Consider the following 21,074-nt stretch of genomic DNA (forward strand, 5'->3'; position numbering starts at 1 on the left):
AGAAACTGAGGCTCATAAAAATTAAGTAGTTTGCCCAGTCATATAACTAACAAGTAAATAAATGCCTGAGATGGGTTTCAAACCCAAAACCTCTGATTCTTTCCACACTACCACAGTTGGATCCAAGAATCTCTAAGGTTCCTTCTTAGTTCTAAAATTCTTTGGCTCTCATTGAATCTGAGTGAAGTGGTAGAGTAGAAGATAGTTAGGGAAGCTAATTTTGTGGCATGGGCTCATTACTAGCTCCAAACTTCTCCTCTGCCACAGCTGTGCCTGAGGGGAATACTAAGCTTAATCTCTTGAGTGTGTTCTTAATCATTCACCTCTAGAATGCATTTACTACCATTAGTTTCTTTGAACCTTCACCCTGGCAGACGACTGGAAAGGTCTGCAGACTATTGTGGGTTGAGCATATTTCAAGTAGGGATCAAAAGAATGAGAACATGCTTATAGAGTATGTGTGGAAGGGATGAATAGTAAGGGTGGAAATCCCAAAGGAAAGTATAAAGGGGTAGGTAGTCATCCTACGTGGTAGGGAGAAAGAGAATGAAAGAGCCAGAGACTTTAGCAGGCATACTGTTTAAATTAAATAAAATTGTGTGTGTGTAGGAAATGAGGAGACTGGGAGAAAAACACATATTTTTAACATACCAGAGAGAATGGTTTTAAAGTAAGTTTGAGAACATATTCCTAGCCAGGATAGACTTTTTATGAGATGTTTGTCCTTTTTTTTTCTTTCTTTTCAGACACAATAACAAAATATACTTTAGTTGAAAGTTTAAAATAAATTAAACAGAAATGCTGACCTCATTATAGATCTTATGTTTGTTAGATTACCAAGGGCCATTTGCAGCCAGGGTTGGAGTTTCCCGTCTGGCATCTTGTTATAGTCTTTCTTTCTTTCTTTCTTTCTTTCTTTCTTTCTTTCTTTCTTTCTTTCTTTCTTTCTTTCTTTCTTTCTTTCTTTCTTTCTTTCTCTCTCTCTCTCCCTCCCTTCCTCTCTCTCTCTCTCTCTCTCTCTCTCTCTCTCTCTTTCTTTATTTCTTTCTTTCTTTTTATTTTCACCCATTTGTACATGTTTATTTCCAAATTACAAAGTTTCCCTCCACCCTCCCTTCCCACCCTCTCCCCTCAGTTGGGAATGGTCAGGTTAGCATTATATATATATATATATATATATATATATATATATATATATATACACATATATATATAGTTAAACATATTTACAAATTAGTAGTTTTTGGCATGAGGAATTAGGATTAAGGGAAAGAGATTCAGAAGAGATAATTTTTATAAAGTGTTCATCAGATTTGGTAGGGGTGTTTTTTTCTGTATATTTTGTTTTGCTTTGCTTTTCTTCCTCTGGTTGGGGATAATATAGTCCATAATCTGTCAAATATGGTTGTCCTAGCTTACTGGACTGCAGAGAGGGGTTGCTTCCAAAAAGGTTGTTCGTCTCATAATGTGGATGTATAAATTGGCTCTACTCCCTTTCTCAGCATCAGATCCCATAAGTCATTCCATGCCCTCTAGAGACCGACTATTTATGGTTTCCTATAGAACAATAATATTTCACAGTATCATGTACCATAACTTGTTTAGCCATCCCCCAATTGATGGACAATTTCCAATTTCCCTCAATTTCCAATTCTTTGCCCTACAAAAAAGGGCTGCTATGAATATTTTGGAACATGTAGGACTTTTTTCCATTTTTTACAATTTCTTTTGGATATAGTCCTAGGATTGGAGTTGCTGGGTCAAAGCAAGGTATGAACAGTTTTATTGCTCTTTGGGCATAGTTCCATGTTGCTCTCCAGAACAACTCCACCAGCAATGCATCAATGTCCCAATCCTCCCGCAACCTCTCCAACATTGAAAATCTTCCCTTTTTCTCATCTGGGCTAATCAAATAGGTGTGAGATGATACCTCATTTTTGTTTTAATTTACATTTTTCTATATGCTTACATATAGCTTTAATTTCTTCATTTGAAAACTGTCTATTCATCTTTTGACCATTTGTCAATTGGGGAATGAATTATGCCCTTATAAACTTGATACAATTTTCTATATATTTTAGAAATTAGACATTTATCAGAACTCTTGGCTGGGAAGATTGTTTCCCAGCTTTCTGCTTTTATTCAAATTTTGGCACATTGATTTTATTAGTGCAAACACTTTTAAATTTAATGTAGTTAAAATTATTCATTTTGCAGTTTTATAATGTGCTCTAATTCTTGTTTGGTCATAAATGTATCCCTTTTCCATAGTTCAGATAGATAGAATATTTTTTGGTCTACTAATTTATCTATGGTATTGCTCTTTATGTCTAAATCCTGTACCTTATTTTGGTACAGGGTGTGAGATGTGGATCTATGCCTAGATTTTGCCATACTATTTTCCAGTTTTTCCAATAATTTTTGTCAAATAGTGAATTCTTATCCCAGAGGCTGATGTTTTTGGGTTTGTTAAATAGTAGATTGTTGTAGTCATTTACTGCAGTTTCTTTTGAACCTATCCTAATGTACTGATCCATTACTCTATTTCTTAACCAGTACCAGGCAGTTTTGATGACTGCCACTTTATAGTATAGTTTTAGATCTGGTACAGCTAGGTTGCCTTCCTTTACTATTGCTATTTTTGCCCTTTTGTAACTCCAGATGAATTTTGTTACTATTTTTTCTAGCTCAGCAAAGTATTTATTTGGTAGTTTGATTGGCATGGCACTGAATAAGTAATTTAATTTGAGTAGAATTGTCATCTTTATTATATTAGCTCTTCCTAACCATGAGCATTTGACATTTTTTCCAATTATTTAGAACTTACTTTATTTGGGTGAAGAGAGCTTTATAATTGTGTTCATACAATTTCTGAGTTTGTATTGGGAGGTAGATTCCCAAGCATTTAATGTCATCTACAGTTATTTTAAATGGAATTTTTCTTTCTCTTGTTTTTGGACTTTGTTGGTCATATAAAAAAATGCTGATGATTTATGTGGGTTTATTTTATATTCTGCTACTTTGATGAATTTGTTAATTGTTTCAAGGAGTTTTTTAGATTATTATCTCAGGTTCTCTAGGTATACCATCATATCATCTGCAAAGAATGAAAGTTTTGCTTCCTCATTGCCTATTCTGATTCCTTCAATTTCTTTTTCTTCTTATTGCTATTGCTAGTGTTTCTAATACTATACTGAATAGTAATGGTGATAGTGGGCATGCTTGTTTCACCCCTGAATTTATTGGAAATGCTCTGAATTTATTCCCATTGAATATAATATTTATTGATGTTTTAGATACTATTTATTATTTTAAGGAAAACTCCATTTATACCTATACTTTCTTGCATTTTTAATAGGAATGGATGGTATATTTTATTAAAGGCTTTTTCAGCATCTATTGAGATAATCATATGGTTTCTGTTGGTTTTACTGTTAATATGTTTAATTATGTACAGTATCTTCCTAATGTTGAACCAACCCTGCCTGCCTGGTATAAATCCAACATGATCATGGTGTATTATCCTGGTAATAACTTGCTGTAGTGTCATTGCTAAAATTTTATCTAAGATTTTTGCATCAATATTCATTAGGGAGATTGGTCTATAATTTTCTTTGTTTTAGTTCTTCCTTGTTTAGGTATCAGCACAATGTTTGTGTCATAAAAGGAGTTTGGTAAAACTACTTCCTCTCCTATTTTTTAAAATAGTTTATGTAGAATAAGAATTAATTGTTCCTTAAATGTTTGGTGGAATTCACTTGTAAATCCATCTGGACCTGGAGAATTTTTCTTAGGGATTTTATTGATAGTTTCTTCAATTTCTTTTTTTTCTGAAATGGGGTTATTTAAGTAATTTATTTCTTCTTCTGTTAATCTGGGAAGTTTGTATTTTTGTAAATAGTCATCCATTTCACTCAAGTTGTCCAATTTATTGGCATACAGTTTGGCAAAGTAGCTCCTAATTATCTCTTTAATTTCCTCCTCATTGTCAGTTAGTTCACCCTTTTCATTTTTGATACTGATTATTTAGTATGTTCTCTTTTTAAAAAATCAGGTTAACCAGAGGTTTGTCTCTTTTATTGGCTTTTTCATAAAACCAACTCTTAGATTTATTTATGAGATCAATTTTTTTGCTTTCTATTTTATTAATCTCTATCTTGATTTTCAGAATTTCTAGTTTGGTTTTTAATTGGGGGTTGTTTAATTTGTTATTTTTCCTGGCTTTTTTTAGTTGCATACCCAATTCACTGATCTCTTCTTTCTCTATTTTATTCATATGGGCAGTTAGAGATATAAAGTTTCCCCTCAAAACTGCCTTGGCTACATTCCATAAATTTTGATATGATGTCTCATTATTATCATTTTCTTGTATTAATTATTAATTATTTCTATTATTTGCTGTTTGATCACCCATTATTAAAGACAGTTATTTAATTTCCAATTAATTCTTGGTTTATCTTTCCCTGACCCTTTATTAGATATTATTTTTATTGCATCATGATCTGAGAAATGTGTATTTATTATTTCTGCCTTTCTGCATTTGATTTTAAGGGTTTTGTGCCCTAGTACATAGTCAATTTTGGTGAAGGTGCCATGTACTGCGAAGAAAAAGGTATATTCTTTTCTGTCCCCATTAAGTTTTCTCCAGAGGGCTATCATATCTAAGTTTTCTAAGATTTCATTCACCTTTTCACCTTCCTTTTATTTTGTTGTTAGATTTATCTAGTTCTGAGAGAGGGGGATTGAGGTCTCCCATTATTAAAGTTTTTCCTGTCAATTTCTCCTTTTAATTCACTCAAATTTTCCTCTAGGAATCTGGAAACTATCCCACTAGGTGGGTGTTTAGTAATGATATAACTCCATTTCCAATGGTGCCTTTTAAGAAGATGTAGTTTCCTTCCTTATCCCTTTTAATGAGACTGATTTTTTGCTTTTACTTTGTCTGAGATTAGAATCACTACCCCAGATTTTTTTACTTCATCTGAGGCATAATATATTTTGCTCCAACCTTTTACCTTTACCCTATGTGTATCTTTCTGCTTCAAATGTGTTTCTTGTAAACAACACATTGTAGGATTCTAGTTTTTAATCCATTCTGCTATCCATTTCCATTTTATGGGACAGTTCATGCCATTCACATTTACAGTTAAGATGACTAATTCTTTATTATTTCCCTCTATGCTATCTTTCTCCATTTATATTTATCTCTTTTCTTTTTTCTTATTCCTCCTCACCAAAATTTTAGTACCTTTTCCCTTTGATTTATTTTTAAAAATATAAATTTCAGTTTACTTTCACTTAAACCTTCCCTTCCCTTTTATCTGTCCCTTCTTCCTTTATCTTCCCCTTTCCCAGTCCTCCCCTTCCTTATAGATTAAGTTAGATTTTTAAACCCAAGTGGGAATGTATCTTATTTCCTCACTGGGTTAAATCTATTGAGTAGAATTTATACAGCATTCAGATTCTACCTCTTAAATTATAAATCTTTGTGCCTCTTCCCTTGGTGCTATAATATGCTTAATAAGCTCCAATTGTTATCAAGATATCATCACAGATTGTTTACTTGATTATTTGATAAGCATCATTGACTCAAATTGCATCTTATAATTGTGAGGGATAAAAATCCACTTAAGAAAATACAGAAACTCCCCTGAACAAAAAGGAAAGATTATTTTGGCTTTTCTCTAGAAAAGTACATACTCCAATTCTCACAAAGGTAGTGAAGATCAAGGAGCTGCTTAGAGATGATAGCTAAGCAAGATTATATGGCCTAGCAGGATTCTCCCCTCCTTAACCCCCTCTCTTCCAAACTGATTGGTTAAGGTTTTCAGAGTTACAGTCTTTACTCTAAAAATCTACCCAGCAACAAAGAGAAGATAAAATGTTTTCATAGAATTTTATTTACCTCACCATCCAAGATGGTGAGGGTATCAGAAGAAGATTTCTAATGACCTTCTGTAAATGAATTAATGTCTGAGTATGCAAGGTCTTCTAAGGAATTCTACTATCTTCTTAGTTTAGTACTTATCAAACAAGAGAAGGCAGGCTACTGGTCTCCCAGTCTATTATTAAATAGGTGGCTAACTAAGACTGCAAGGTCTCTTCTCTGGAAGTATTCCACTATTTCCCTCTCTAACAGAATCAATGCTAGGTCTTTCTGGAAATAGTCCACTGTTTCATGCCCTAGCAGAATCAGGAGGGTGTCTGACTGGGAATGCAAGGCCTCCCTCCCTCTTCTAAGAATAGTCTAAGAATAATAGTCTGTCTTTGTTTTAATGATTTTTTAACCCTGAGAGGACTTCACTAGGAATATTAACTCTTAAGAGGGAATATTCCACTCATAATTATAATCATTTTTTATCTTACCCCCTTTTCAAGTATCTTTCAAATACATACAATCCTCTTCACAAAACATCCTCCAAAGTGGTATTATTTCTTGAACTATTTGTGCTCCTCCTCCTGGCCTATTCTCCTTCCCACTTACTTAAGTGAACTAAGGGCCTTTGCCCCCCCCCCCCCATTCCAGAGTACTTAACCCTTTGTTAAGTGAAGCATTCTGAGCTAATTAACTGAAAGTATCTTGAAGATCTCAAAGTACTAAGAGGCCCTAGGGATTTCACTGAGAACTTTACAAATGATTGTAAAGTAATAGAGACACTGACTCAGATCCTTGAAGCTTATGATGCCCTCATTAAACAAAGTGCTTAGCACCTTATGATTAAAGCCAGTCAGAGTGTAAGTTAAATTTGACACTTCTGCTTTTTTTTTTTTCCCAGGGCTTCTTATCTCAAACATAGAGGATATGATCTTGGACCTCCTCAACTGAGGGACTAGACCCAATTAAACCTATATTCCTTAGGTTCATTGTCTTCAATTATATCTTACCCTCTAATTATCCTTAGAAAAGTAAAGTTCTAATAAGTTAAAATTGTTATATCTTTCCTTTTAGGGACTAACATTTGTTTAAAACAGTTTTGTTTTTTCAGTCCACTTTTTCATTTACCTTTTTTTATGTAACTCTTTGGCAATTGACTTCTCTGTTCAGTTCTAGTCTTTGTGTCAGGAAATTCTGAAAGTGCTGTATTTTATTGAACATCCATCCTTTTTTCCCCTAACAATATGTGCTGAATTTTGCAGTGCAGTACATCTTGGGTTATAATCTGAGGTCTTCAGTCCTCTAAAACATGTTATTCCAGTTCTTCAGATCCTTCATTGTTGAGGCTGATAGGTACTGTGTTACTCTGATTGTATTCCCTTTGTATTTGAATTGTTTTCTTTTTGCTGTTTGCAATATTCTCTTTTATTTGAGGGTCTGGAATTTGGCTATTACAGCTCTTGGAGTTTTTATCCCCCGTTTATTTCTGGAGGGGTTCTGTGGAGTTTTTTCAATTGTTTTATTGTTATCTTGTTCTATTAGATTGGGGCAGGTTCCCCTTATGATTTCCTGCTGTGATGTTTTCCAAGTTCTAGATTTTCTTTCCTGGATCTGTTTTCCAAGTCATTCATTTTCCCTAGAAGGTACTTTACATTTTCTTCAATTTTTTCAGCCTTTTTATTTTGTTTGATTGAATCTTGTAGCCTTGTAGATTTATTGGTTTCTAACTGTTCAATTCTAGTTTTTAGGATTTTGTTTTCTTAAATTACCTTTTGTGTTTCCTTTTTAAAGGTGTTCAATTCTCTGGTCAACTTTTCACAATTTTTCTGCATGACTTTCATTTCTTTTTCCCATTTTTCTTCCTCTCTTCTTTGGTTTTGAAATTCATTTTTAAGCTCTTTGATTAGCTTTTGTGTTTGAGTCCAATTTTTAGACTGTTTTGATACTTCTGTGAGTGATGTTTAAGTTTTTTTCTTCAGACATGGCATGTCTTCTTTATCTGTGAAGTATTTTTCTATACTGAGTGCTCTTTTAGCTTTTTTTTTTGCTCATTTTTGTTGTAGTTCTGCTCCTGAGGTATATGGAATATAGATCCCAGCTTTTATTTTGCTGGGATTGGGGCCTGATCCCTGGCTTGTTGTTGGCTAAGATGTTGCCTATGGAGTCCAGGCCTTGCCTTTGCACAGGTTCCCCCCCCCCCCACCCCTCCAGGAGGCTGAAGTTCTTTGGCTCTGGTGGGCCACCCCTCTGCCAGGCCGCCCCTCTCACCGGGGGAGCAGAGCCTTTCTTCTCTTTTCCAGGTTACCCTGAGTAGGAGAACTGCCTCACTGGGTCCCTTTGTGGGTTCTGTCTCTTGAAAGCTTAGTTAGAGTCCTTAGTTTCGAAGTTTTATCAGAGAGCACCTAAGACTCAATCTTTTCTTGTCACCATCTTGGCTCTGCCCCCCTAAAGACATCTTGATAGAAAAATGGTTACTAATAGAGGATTAACAGCAAGGTAGAGTTGAATCTTAGTGGCAAGTAATGACCACTCCCTGCATCCCAATCCCTTCCAAACCAAATTAAAATCAAGTCTACCCTCAAGCAGAGTTGTCTGTGTTTCAAGTCCTTTGGCAACACAGAAGAAACATTAAGTCATATAGATTCACTGCCAAAAATTTGATCAAGTTTTTGTTAAAGACTGGTCAACCTGATTATGTAAATGCAGAATATGGATACGGCCATTAATTTGTCTCTTCAAGCATATTTACAATTTTTATTCATTGGTAGATATTCAGAAACTTCAAAAAAAACATTCTAATAGATCTATTTGTGAACATGTCTTATCTCTCTTAGTAGAATGTCAACTCTGAAGACATGCCATGTCTTAACCTTTTTGCGTCCTCCTTGGTGGTCTAGTATGGTACTTTGCCAATAGGAAGCATTGAATAAATATTTATTGAATAATGATTGAGAAGTTACCCCAAAGTAAAACAGATTAACAGCATTTTCACACCTATTCTAGAATAATTTTACAGGTAACTCTTAAACATAAAAGTTCCAGTTTTAATTATCTACTAACAACTCAATACCTAAGTGGGAAATGAAAATGTCTTCAAGGAAATTAAAATGATCAACACTAATCTCCAACATTAAGCAATTCTAAATGTTTTCATTTTAAATTGGAAAACTCCATAGAGTAAGGATCTGATGGAAAGAATGCCAAAGCTGTAAGAATTGTCTAAAATGGGGAAAAAACACCCTGGAGTTTTCTACTGGATTCTCTTAGGTATAGTATCAAAGATCTAGAGTTGGAACAGACATTCACAGTTATTTAATCCAAATCCTTCATTTTATAAATGAGGAAATTAAGCCAAAAAAAAAGTTAAGGGAATTGTCCAAAGTAACACAGGAAATAAATTGGCAGAACTGGAATTTGAACTCAGTTCTTGATATTTGAGTATCCTATGCCATCAAGTTTAACACTATTCCTACTTTATAGTTATTACTTGTTATTCTTTTCATAAGATATTCCATCTCTAGTCTCTTTACATTTCATTTTCTGTACCTTGTGGCTCAAATACTTTTCCCTGCTTGTCTCTATCTACTGATTTCCTTCCAGTCTCAGCTAAAATTCCACCATCTATAAGAAGCCTTTTCCAGTTTTGCTTAATGTTAGTTCCTTTTCTTTGAATTTACTTTTAATTTATCCTCTATATTTTTTATTTACACATAATTGTTTATATGCTGTCTTCTTCATTAGAATGAGGAAAGGGACTATTTTTGTCTTTCTTTGTATTCCAGTAGAATGTTTGGTGCACAATAGATACTTAATACATGCTTGTTGATTCACTGATGATGAAATAGTATAGAGTGCTTGTTACCTGGAGGAAAGCAGACAAATTGAACTGAGGTCCTGTAATATTCTCTTCAGGATGTAGTTCTGGTCCCCTTGGTTATTGAGGCTACGCATTTGGATGCACCACTGAACCCCTCATATGTTTCTGTCTATGAATTCCCCTAATTTCCAGATTTTGAGTTTTACAAGTTTGTTGAAAACTAGGAAAAATGAGTTAGATTGTTAAGGGTAGCTTATACTGTGACTATGGAATCATTCTAAAGTTTCAAACATCCTAGTAACTCAAATTGGATTGGATTGTGACAGATACCATTTAGAGATTTTTTACTAGACGTCTCGCTGAAAAACAATGAGTGATTCCAAATTATGATATTCACAATAAAGTAAAAAAATTTCCTTCACCATCAAAAAAACAGAGACTTTAAGACCTATGTTTATTTACACAGGCTATGAAAGTCTCAAGTACTTAGCCATATTTTGGCTACATTTGGAGGAAAACTTAGATGGCATCAACATTTCTAACTTATATCAAACAAGCGACACCTCTGTCCCCTTTCCACACCCCTTGAAGAAACACAGCATTTTTTTCCATTTATTTTCTACTTCACTTTTGCCTCCAGTTTGTTTTCTTCACTCCATTACACCTGTTTTCAAAGTCAAAAAAGAATCAATCATGCCTTATCCTAGGGAGAAAATGACAAATTCAAGAAATTTAGTAGAGGCTCATGGAATCTTCTGAATATAGAGACAGAAATAACTCCCTCAAAATAAATGGTGGCCACACACAGTTAGTTTCTTAGTGAGGGTACAGCATGACTTCACAAGATAGCCTGTAAGAGGGTGTGCCAATCTCAGGCTGCAAGTTCTCCTGCTGAAATCTATAATTACAATGATGAAGGTGCTCATGTGAAAGCAAACTTTGTTCAAGCATTGCCCCTTCAGAAAAACTTTGTTTCCAAATCATCTCAATTGGCAGACTTTCATCTCAGTATATATATATATATATATATATATACTCTCTTCCATTTTTTTTTTTTTTTTTTTTTTTAGTTTCTTTACTTCCCTCCTTTTCTAGCCCACTCCAGTGGAAAGAATACTGGGTTTTCATTGTCAGAGTTCAAATCTGATCTACCATTTGCAACCTTTGCAACCTTGATAGAAAATCTCTTGGTCTTAGTTTTCTCATCTGTAAAATGAGGTATTCAGACTAAAGACAACTAAGATTCCTTCCGGTTCAAAGCATAGTGACTAGTATATAGGAGGTGATGAATAAATATTTTTGATGGATACCCATATACTTTAACAAATAACAAAACTCTAAGATACACAATAATAGAATAATAGTTTGCATTTTCATAGCAGGTTAAAGTTCACAAAATGTGGGATATACTAAAGAGTCTGATTTCAGTTTTTAAGTTAAAATATTTTTAAGATTAATACTATACTAAGACTATTGTTGCTCCCCTTTATTTTTACATCCATTATCACATTTGGACTTCTATACTCATTAGTACCCATAATTATGTATTCACTTTAAAGTGATCCAAGTATTCTTATTTAGAAGTTGAAAAGCAGGGTGGCTAGGCGGCACAGTGGATAGAACATTGGCCCTGGAGTCAGGGTTACCTAAGTTCAAATCTGTTCTCAGACACTTAATAATTAACTAGCTGTGTGGCCTTGGGCAAGTCACTTAACCCCATTTGCCTTACAAAAAATACCTAAAAAAAAGTTGAAGAGCAGAGAAAGGAGGAACAAATAGTGAAGGAATGATCTGGTCTAAAACTGCAGCTCTTTCATTATTGATTCTCCAACTTAGAAGAGGTTCTGGAAAAAGATATGAAATGACTAAGTTTTGACAGGAAAAATAATAAAAAAGATGCATTGGAACAACATTTAAGTATTCAAAAATTGGATATATAAAAGGTCTCATATTTCAGCAGATTTATTAAGAATCTACTTACGTCCAATATTTTGCTGGGCAATGAGAATTACAGAATGAAAATGAAACATTCTTTGACCTAGGATAGATGTTTACATTTATATGTGAAAATAGTCCATATACACAATAAATACATGGTAGTTTGAGAGGCAGGACACTAGTAGTTTGGGAGTAGATTGAAATCAATCTCTTGCTTTGTAGGGAGATGATAGAGTATATCTAAACACATAAAAGTTCAGTGACTTATTTTGTGTCACACAATTAGTCTGTGAGGTAGGTTTGGAGAGCTCTTCACTCCACCCCCTTTACCACACTCCTTATTTTCAGGAAATGGAACATAGGATATGAACCCTGTCCAGTAACTCATTTTTTGATTTCCTTAAAAGTAAAGAGTTGACAGTCATCAACCTTTTTAGCAAAATTACTGCCATATGAGAAAGATGGTGACAATTTAGATGAGTAATAGTTTCAAGTACTTTACAATCCTTTCAGCACTTTATAAAGGTTCTATGTCAGCTTAAATTTTGAATAATTATTTCATGTGTGTGTGTGTTTCATTTTAAACTGATTTGTGAGAGAACTGGTTTGTTGCTTCCATGGAATACTTAGGAAATCAACTACCTGTTTGTTTCAAAGAATTTTAACCATCATTTAAACAATTCTTTCTGAATGGTGTTGAAATGATTAGTCATATGTTTCATATAGATAAAACCCTGGATAGGGATGAGAACAAAAGTCATGGTGTGAAATAAGATATGATGAGACAAAGATTTATTTAAGCATCTACTGGGCTTTCAAAGACAAAGAAGTAATCTATTTTCTCAAATAAATTAGTACACATTTCCCAGGCCTAAAGAGAATCAATTATGTTATCTTTCCATATATTTTCACATTTGAATGAAAATAGGCAAAACACATAGTTTTAAAACATATCTAATAATCCCAATAGGCTTGCTGAATACTGCTATCTAAATGTCAAATCCAGAAGGAATCTTATAAATTAAACTACCAGCCTGATCTCACTTTATAGATGAGGAAAACTGAGACTCAGATAGACTAGTGTTTTGTCAAGGTCACATCATCAGCTGTTGGCAAAGGTAGGACCAGAAGATCTTTTCCCTCCCATTCTAATATGTTTTCCATAATATACTCTAATTGTAGGTCTTTTGCAAGAAAAATAAGGGTAATGTGAAAGCTGAAGTAAACAAAGAAAGGATGTACCAGATCCCACTATCACAAATCCAGGTAAATGAAAAGGATTCTAGCATTGATTCCAAGAAATGGTGGGTATTGGTCTCATACTAAAGGGATGGTAATTATCTGTGTAACAAGTTTATTCTTGGTAATGAACACATCTGTGGCCTCCATCTACAATGCTTTGTAGACAAGGTAATGATAGGAACATTTGAAAGTTGAGTATTTTTTTAAGCTCAGACTACAGGGGAAGAGCGCTGAAAATCCTTCACTGTAGAAATTTCTTCTATTGACACTTGTGGTTAATGATGTATAAGGGAATGAAGGTCTTTGTGATATGAAAAGCATAGATGAGGGGGAAAGAGGTATGGAGCACATGTGAAGCAGGTTCACCTGGATGAGAGATACATTCTCATCCAGTCTGTCTGATATGGCCCTGCCTACTCCAAACCTAATCACCCTTCAGCAAGAAACAGAAATCATCCAGAGTAGCATGAATCACTTCTACTAGCCAACCCTCCAGAGAGTCTGTCTAGCAGGAGAACCTCAGGGCAGATGCTTGTTGGCTCCCAGCCAGAATGACTGACTTAAGTTAGCTGGGTTTTTTTTTTTTTTAATTTACCTCTGGACAAAATATGTATGTGTGCAGTGGAGTGAAAGAAAGTTGAATCTGAGTATTTGACCTATTCTCTTTGAACTTCTGAGTTTCATCTTACCTAATCTGCTAAGAATTCAAATTCCCAGCCGGTGATAATATATATACTTAAATATATTTGATTTGATCTATTATTATTATTATTATTATTTCTTGAAATTATGTACAGTTATTTCATGCTTTTGGTAGTAAATACTACTGAAATTTATTAGAGATGAGATCTAGGCAAAGCTGTTGCTGTTTTCCCAGAGTGGGATATGGGTGGAACACATGAGACATGATTGGGTACATCTATGTTCACGAAACCTTAGCTGAACAAGACAAGCATTGCCATCTGCAAAAGGAGAAAAAGGTGAAAGATAGTTAGCTCTCTGAGAATGAACCATTATTCTCCAGTCACTTCTGATTTGGGCTGCCATACCTAACCGATGAGAACTGAAACTTAACTGTCTTCTTTTTACTGAAGAAGATGAATAGCTTCCCTTGTGGTTGATAAAGTCTGTAATCCATGCAGATGGACTTCAGTAGGCTAAGACTCTGACTTTATTTAGAGTAGTCAATATTATTCTATAAAGGTAATTTAAAATGTAGTGAGAGACTGTTGGAAGGAGTCTCTTAGACAAGTGAGCTGACTTTGTCATTCTATAACTATACACCAAGTGATTAGTTTCTTCCTTTCTGTGTAAATTCACAGTATAATAGATTTAGAAACAGAAAAACTATGCAGTTCAACCCCCTCACTTTGCAGATGAGGACAAAGAAGTGACTTGTCCATTATCATAACAGGTGACAAGTATCAGAGCTGACTAAATTTAGTAATTTATTTCTATGGAACTATTCTTTTACTACAACTTAAAACTTAACAGGTTTAAAACAAAACTCATTATTTTTCTTCCATTTTCTTTTTAATGGTACCTAACCCTGAGACTTCAATCTCTCACCACTCCCATATCTAGTTGGTCTTTAGTCAACTATTTCCACATCTACACTAATTTTTCATTCCCATTGCTACCCAACTCTTATTGCCAAACCCCTTCCCCCTCCCCCTCAATTTACAGGTGAGTAAACAGAGGCTAGTAGAAGGAATTTGACTTATCACACAGGTAAGTGACAGAGCCAAGAGTCATCTTCTTGTACAATCCTGGAGGAATTTATTAATATTTCTCTTTGGACTTCTTGATTATTGCTATCTTTTATTTCTGTTAAAAATATTTACAGTCTTTCTTATCTTTCTTTTTAAATTTTTTAAAGTTAAATACAAAATAATAAATTGTCATGTGTGCATCAAAACATGAGAGGATTCAAAATATAAAGCAAGAATTTTCATTTCAAGAAAGTCTGTGTAATAAATACTACTACAATGTACTGCATGTGCATTGTGTTCAAAATTGTCCAACTTTTTTTTTTTGCTTGCTTGTAGGTTTTCATCTGCTTTCTGCTGTGCACTCTTGACTTTATTTTTTCCCTCCTTCTCCCAGGAAAGTTAAAATTAAGCATGGATATTGTGAAACCTAAAACTGTAAAAACCTTAAAAATATATAGGGTTAAAATAAAATGACAGAAAATTAAGTTTTATTCTCTATCATCTTACCTCTAACCTATCACACTTGAACTGGGAAAGACTGAGTTTTATTCAAAAACAGAGAATAGGAATAATTATTAACCTCCTTTTACAATACTATCTGATCTTTTGTTGTCTCTTCCTGGTAGGACAAGCCTCCCTGAACCCTGATCATTGTTTTCCTGAGTTTGTAATTAAGATAGGGGGAGATTCCTAGTAGTCTCAATTTTTTATTAAGTTGGCAAGATGACTGATATGAAGGCTGAGTACTCTGAAAAGAAATCAATCCTTTTTCCAGGATTATAGTTTTGAGAATATTATACTTAACAATATTTTCATATGTACATACATATATATATATGTACACACAAAATACATTTATACATATTTACACACATACATATATCCATTTTAAAATGTGCATATATCCACACATAGACATATTCATAGATTTCTATATATTGAGTTTGAGTATCTCTCATTTTTAAACATTTCCTGAAAGCAACAGCTCTCCTCACCGCTCTACTTCAGCTTGCTACCTTGCCCTCCTGTTGCTTAACCTACTGCTTTTCCAAGAATCCCTCTCTTATGTACCCCCTTATCCTGCTCTCTCACCCTCTAACTCAGTATCTTCCCTATTCCCTCTCTTATTTCTTTTGAATTTAAAAGAATTTTATATATACATATATGCATATAGCCAGATGTATATATACATTTACATTATTCCCTCTTTAACCCATTCCTGATGCAGGTTTTCTTTCTCTCCTAATGTCTTATTTTTCTCACACTTCATTTTTATAAGATGATAACTTTTTTATCTTTTTCCTATAACAAAGGGTATTCTTTCCAGCAGCTAGTTAGCAGAGTGGATAGAGAACAGGCCTTAGAGTCAGGAATACCTGAGTTCAAATCTGGTTTCAGACACTTAATAATTACCTAGCTGTGTGACCCTGGGCAAGCCACTTAACCCTATTGCCTTGCAAAAATAACCTAAAAAAAATGATATTTCCTTTGAACTAAAAATAGTCTAAAGAGTCAACAATTTGTCATTATTGACTCCCTTGTAATTAGGTTTTGATGTTTATCTTATATTTCTCTTGAATCTTATATGTCAAATTTTCTATTAAACTCAAGTTTTTTTGTATCGAAATCCTGAAAATCTGGCCATTTATTGAATGTCCATTTTTATTTCATTCAGGATAATGTTTAACTTTGCTAGGTATGATATTTTCAACTGTAACCCAATTCTTTAGCTCTTTAATATGTAGTGTTCCAAGTCCTGTTTCTTTTAATATAGCCATTTTCTATTGCTTTTTTTTTTTTTTGGATAGTCACTGAGGAACTGGGCTCCTTTAAGGCTTTTGATATCACCATTTAAACTATAAGACAATAAAATGTTTTTTTGCCCCTATAGGTCATGAAGAGGGGCAACTGAAGCTCAATTGGCTTAGGTGTTAGGTGTTTGTTCCTTGCATTCTACCAGCAAGGTACCAGTGGGCATGCTGACATTCCTGTGGGAAGATGCCCTTCAGTTGCTTCCAAACAATGACCCAACATGTTGTCCTCTCATCAGTTTAATTGGGGAACTTGATCTAATAGACAGTTATTTTATCCTTCTTCAACTAGAGAGATTTTCCATCGCATGACGTCTTTGCCATTATAGATGTAACAGTAAATAATTTGTGGTTTGTGGGAGGGAGGGTACTCATCCTGATCTGTTATTTCATCAATGTAAAAAACTTATTGTGTGGTAACTCCTTCCATTAAGGAGGTACCAATGAAGTGAACAGATACATATAGGTCTTGTCAGGAAAAGCTGCTTAGCTTCATAAATTATTTGTGTTTTGAGCAAGGCTTTGTAGGAAGCATAGTATACAGGTTGTCAGGGATCAGTGGAGTAGTTGTAGGCATTGCAGTGAGGGAGGAGAACATGTAACCAATTTAATTCCTTCATTTTCTCTGATTTAATGGAACCTACTTTTGTAACTGGAATCATTATGTTTACCAATTTTATCTAGTCATTTTTTTATTTGTAGTGCTCTTCCCTAAATGTTCTTTCAAGCACTGCTATGTTAACAGTAGATGAGAATGAGTAGATAAAGAAGCTTATTATGGCTCTCACACATATCTCTTGAGCATATATTCATAAAGTATTAAAGATCTAACTGTTATTTTCTAAAAATATATCCTTCTGAGGAAAAGAAAACCTGTCATAAGAATAACTTTTTAATGTATTTGTTTTCTACCAAATTCTTCTATAATCTCCCCACTATCAAAAGGGTCACACACACAGAGATACCCCAAACATTTTATTAACCTTTGATCAGAAGAGAATTAATTTGTAATTTGTTATTTCAGAATTTTCCACCCTGTGCTAGTTTTCAATTCCGAGTCTGTGACAATCCTTAGTTTAATCTGGAGAGATAAGAATAGATAACACTGGAAATAGCTTCAAATGATTAGGATTGATCCTGTTTATGTCTCTCTGTGTATGTTTTTCATTCAAGGCAATGCAAAAAGAAGCAAAATAATTACATTTTGCCAAGGAAAACATTTTTGACCATTTCAATTACTGTTTTAATTGGCTGGGTCTGGCTGCCAGATTATCCTCTAATCTGCACAAGAATGTTGTTTGGAAAAGCTGAAATATGCCCTATGTGGAGGCCACATTCATTCCTTCAGCACATTCAGGTTGGAATAACTTTCCCTCAACACATTGAAATCAGACAGAAGTGCAACTGGCAATTCCTGGAAGAACTCAATCCATAGATCATATAAAAGGCTAATTCACCACCAACTTCTTACTCTGATGTCTGAAAAAAATATATAGGTGTGCTTGGGTCCAAGGTAAAGAAAAGACATGAAATTTAGAAGTTTGGACACAAGCAACACCCCTCAAAGTATGAGTGTTTGTGTGTGTGTGTGTGTGTGTGTGTGTGTGTGTGTGTGTATGTGTTGGTAGTAGGAAAAATTAGACATAAGGAAGAAGGAAGTGGTTTAAAAGGCTTTGATACTATCACCAAGGCTCTGTGGTATGTGGGATGTGTTTAATTAAGTTTACAAGAGAAATTAGCCAGCTACTTATCATAATTCTGAGCTGAGGGAGAGAAAGGAGAAAGGCCTTTTCATTTTTGTTTGTTATTTTGTGTGTTTTGATTATATGGCTTTAAAGATTGTCTTTGGGGTCAGAGAGTTCCAAGGCCAGATTGCTATTTCTTAGCAGGAGTATGACATATTGGTGGTGGTGGTGGGGAAGATAGCATTTATATGATATTTTAAGGTTTGCAAACTGCTTAATGTATATTGTTTCATTTAAGTCTGACAACAACTATGATTGTTTTCATTTTATAGATGGGGAAACTGAGTCCAAAAGAAAGTATCTGAGGTAGAATTCGAACATAGTTCCTCCTGATTCTATATCTACCCACTTCACTGTCTAGATGTCAAGATTCAAACTTGACACTTTCTGATGGAGAGTGTTAGATACTTACCAGCTTCAATTCTCTGGGCCTCAGATCATCATCTTGAAAATGAGGAGGCTGTATTTAATGAGCTCTAAATTCCCTTCCAGGTCTAAATCTAAGGTCCTATGAAAAGAGGCCATGCCTTCCACTTCTAGACAAATTCAAAGAGAACTAAAATTGGATTCAATCAGAGGACTTGAGTTTGAATCATGGTTCTGCTACTTACTACTTATGTGACCCTGGACAAGTCATCTCACAGAAATGCAGACTATCAGAGTAAGAAGAGGTCTCACAGGCAATCTGATGCCACCCATTCTTAGTTTCACCAAGATCAGATCATGCTAGACTAATCTTATTTTCTTTTTAGACAGTAATACAAAATTGGTAGTTCAAGATGTAATTTAACCAGGTTTTAGCAAAGTAAAGACTTGGTTAAACTATTTCATACTGTTTCTGTGGGGAAATGAAGCCGTGTGGATTCGACAATAATATTGTCTCATAGATTTGGGACTGGTTAAATGACTATTCAAAAGGTCATTGTTTATGTTTCAGTGTCAACATGGCAAGAAGTCTCTAATGATAAACAAGGCATCTGTACTTTATACTGTTAAGCAATTTTTAAAATTACTTCACTAAAGGATTAGACTGTACCCCCAACCAATTTTAAGACAACGTGAAACCAGAATTGATAATGGACTAGGTAGTAGTAAAGAGCTGTTTCTTTGAGTTTTTTAATTTAAAATGAAAAAGTGTTATGCTTAATTTTCCCTACCCATTTCAATTCTTACAATTTCTAAAAGAGTGTAAATATGTATTCTTTCCTGGGGAGAAGAAAAGGAGAAAACCACTGCATATGAACCATATGTCCAAATAAGTCACATATTTTATTATATTTCTTACAGTTAGAGACAAGAGAGACGTTGCAGTCCTCTATTGGCATGGTGAAGTAGCAACTGCAAAGATAGTTCCCTGAATTTCCACTTTTGTAGAGAAAATCCACCCTTTTTTGATTTGTGTTAGGGATGTTTGCTCATTTTTAAGGATCTCCAGGGTTTTGATTGTTGGGAAGGTAAAAGGTATGGGGAATTACATTTACTCTTAGAACAATTCTTTGGAATTTTTGAGCATTATAATTGAATAATAGAGTAAAGGAAGGAGAAATGGATGAGAGAAAAAAAAGTCTGATTCGGACCTAGGACATTTTTGCAATTATAGGACTCTAATTTTTTTTTTTTTTTTAGGATTTTGCAAAGCAAATGGTGTTAAGTGGCTTGCCCAAGGCCACACAGCTAGGTAATTATTAAGTGTTTGAGGTTGGATTTGAACTCAAGTACTCCTGACTCCAAGGCCAGTGCTCTATCCACTGCGCCACCTAGCTGCCCCAGGACTCTAATTTTCAAGGTTTTAGTTGTGCTTCTAAGAAAATCCATCCTGTGCAGGTAGTCATGAGCTCATACAAAAAGCAAAGGTGTCAAACTTTCCTATGATTTATTTTCTAGTAGCAGTCAATAAACATAAAAATGTGCCCTGGGTGGAGAATATAAGAGAAGCAGATCAAAAGAGTTTAGAACAAAGTCAGTTTCTAAAAAAGATTTAAAGAGATTACAGCATTGGACTGAATTTAATTAATTGAAATTCAATAATAATACATGCAAAGTCTTTAAAAAATCAACTTTGGATGTGCAGAATTAGAGAGAAAGTTTGGTGTACTTTACAAGCTCAATAAGAATCAGAAGGTTGATGTAGCAGCCCCTGAAACTGTATTGAAGTGAAGGTCTGTATTTAGAGACATGTGGATTCTAAGACTGAAGGACTGTCATTCTCCCTGTATCACTCTGCTCAGGTTAGACAACAGCTGAAATATTGTGTTTACTTTTTGGTTAACACATTTGAAGGAGGACCTAAATAATAATGTGTCCAATGTGAAGTGACTAGAAGAGTCAAAGACCTTGAGTCCATATCATAATGAGCATTCATTAAAGGAACTGTTGATGTTTAGTAGAGAGATTGACTAAAACTTGATATTTGTCTTCAAACATCCAAATGCGTTAATGTCAAAGAAGAATTAAATCTGTTCTCTTGGACCCAAAGGGCAAAATCAAGATAGGAGGAAACTACCAAAAGCCAAATGTGGGCTTGCTATCAGGAACAATCTTTAGAGATCTTCAAAGTAGAATGGATTTTTTTTTTTCCCTTGGAGATATTCAGATTTTCTTTTCTTTTCTTTGACCAACTGACCACTATCGGGTTTATTCTACTAGGGAGTCTTTTTCTATCGTAATTTAGACTAGATAAAAATTAGATCCCCACTCTAGCTCTAAAAATAATGTACTTCAGTAATGCCTGATTATGAATTTCCTTCTTACCATCTTTGACAAGTGGTTATCCAGGCTCCCTTTGAAAATCTATGAGGGGGAATCCACTCCCACTAAAAAACAAACAAACCCCATCAATCACTACTTTTTAGATAACCCTATTTATTAGGCTATTTTCTCTTTCGATTAATCTATTTCCCTCTGTTCAATTTCTGCCCGTTATTCCTAGTTCTG

General features: G+C 34.4%; 1 long non-coding RNA gene across 2 annotated transcripts in view; it reads left to right on the forward strand.

The window, feature by feature from the left end:
* Positions 1-21,074, forward strand: part of LOC141487970 (uncharacterized) — a 108,770-nt gene that overhangs the window by 56,041 nt on the left and 31,655 nt on the right. For both annotated transcript variants that reach the window (XR_012468554.1, XR_012468553.1), the window contains one exon: positions 12,813-12,896. This is a non-coding gene — a long non-coding RNA (uncharacterized LOC141487970). The remainder of the gene's footprint in view (positions 1-12,812; positions 12,897-21,074) is intronic.

The sequence above is a fragment of the Macrotis lagotis genome, chromosome 5, assembly GCF_037893015.1.
Source record: "Macrotis lagotis isolate mMagLag1 chromosome 5, bilby.v1.9.chrom.fasta, whole genome shotgun sequence".
In the NCBI taxonomy this organism is placed as follows: domain Eukaryota; kingdom Metazoa; phylum Chordata; class Mammalia; order Peramelemorphia; family Peramelidae; genus Macrotis; species Macrotis lagotis.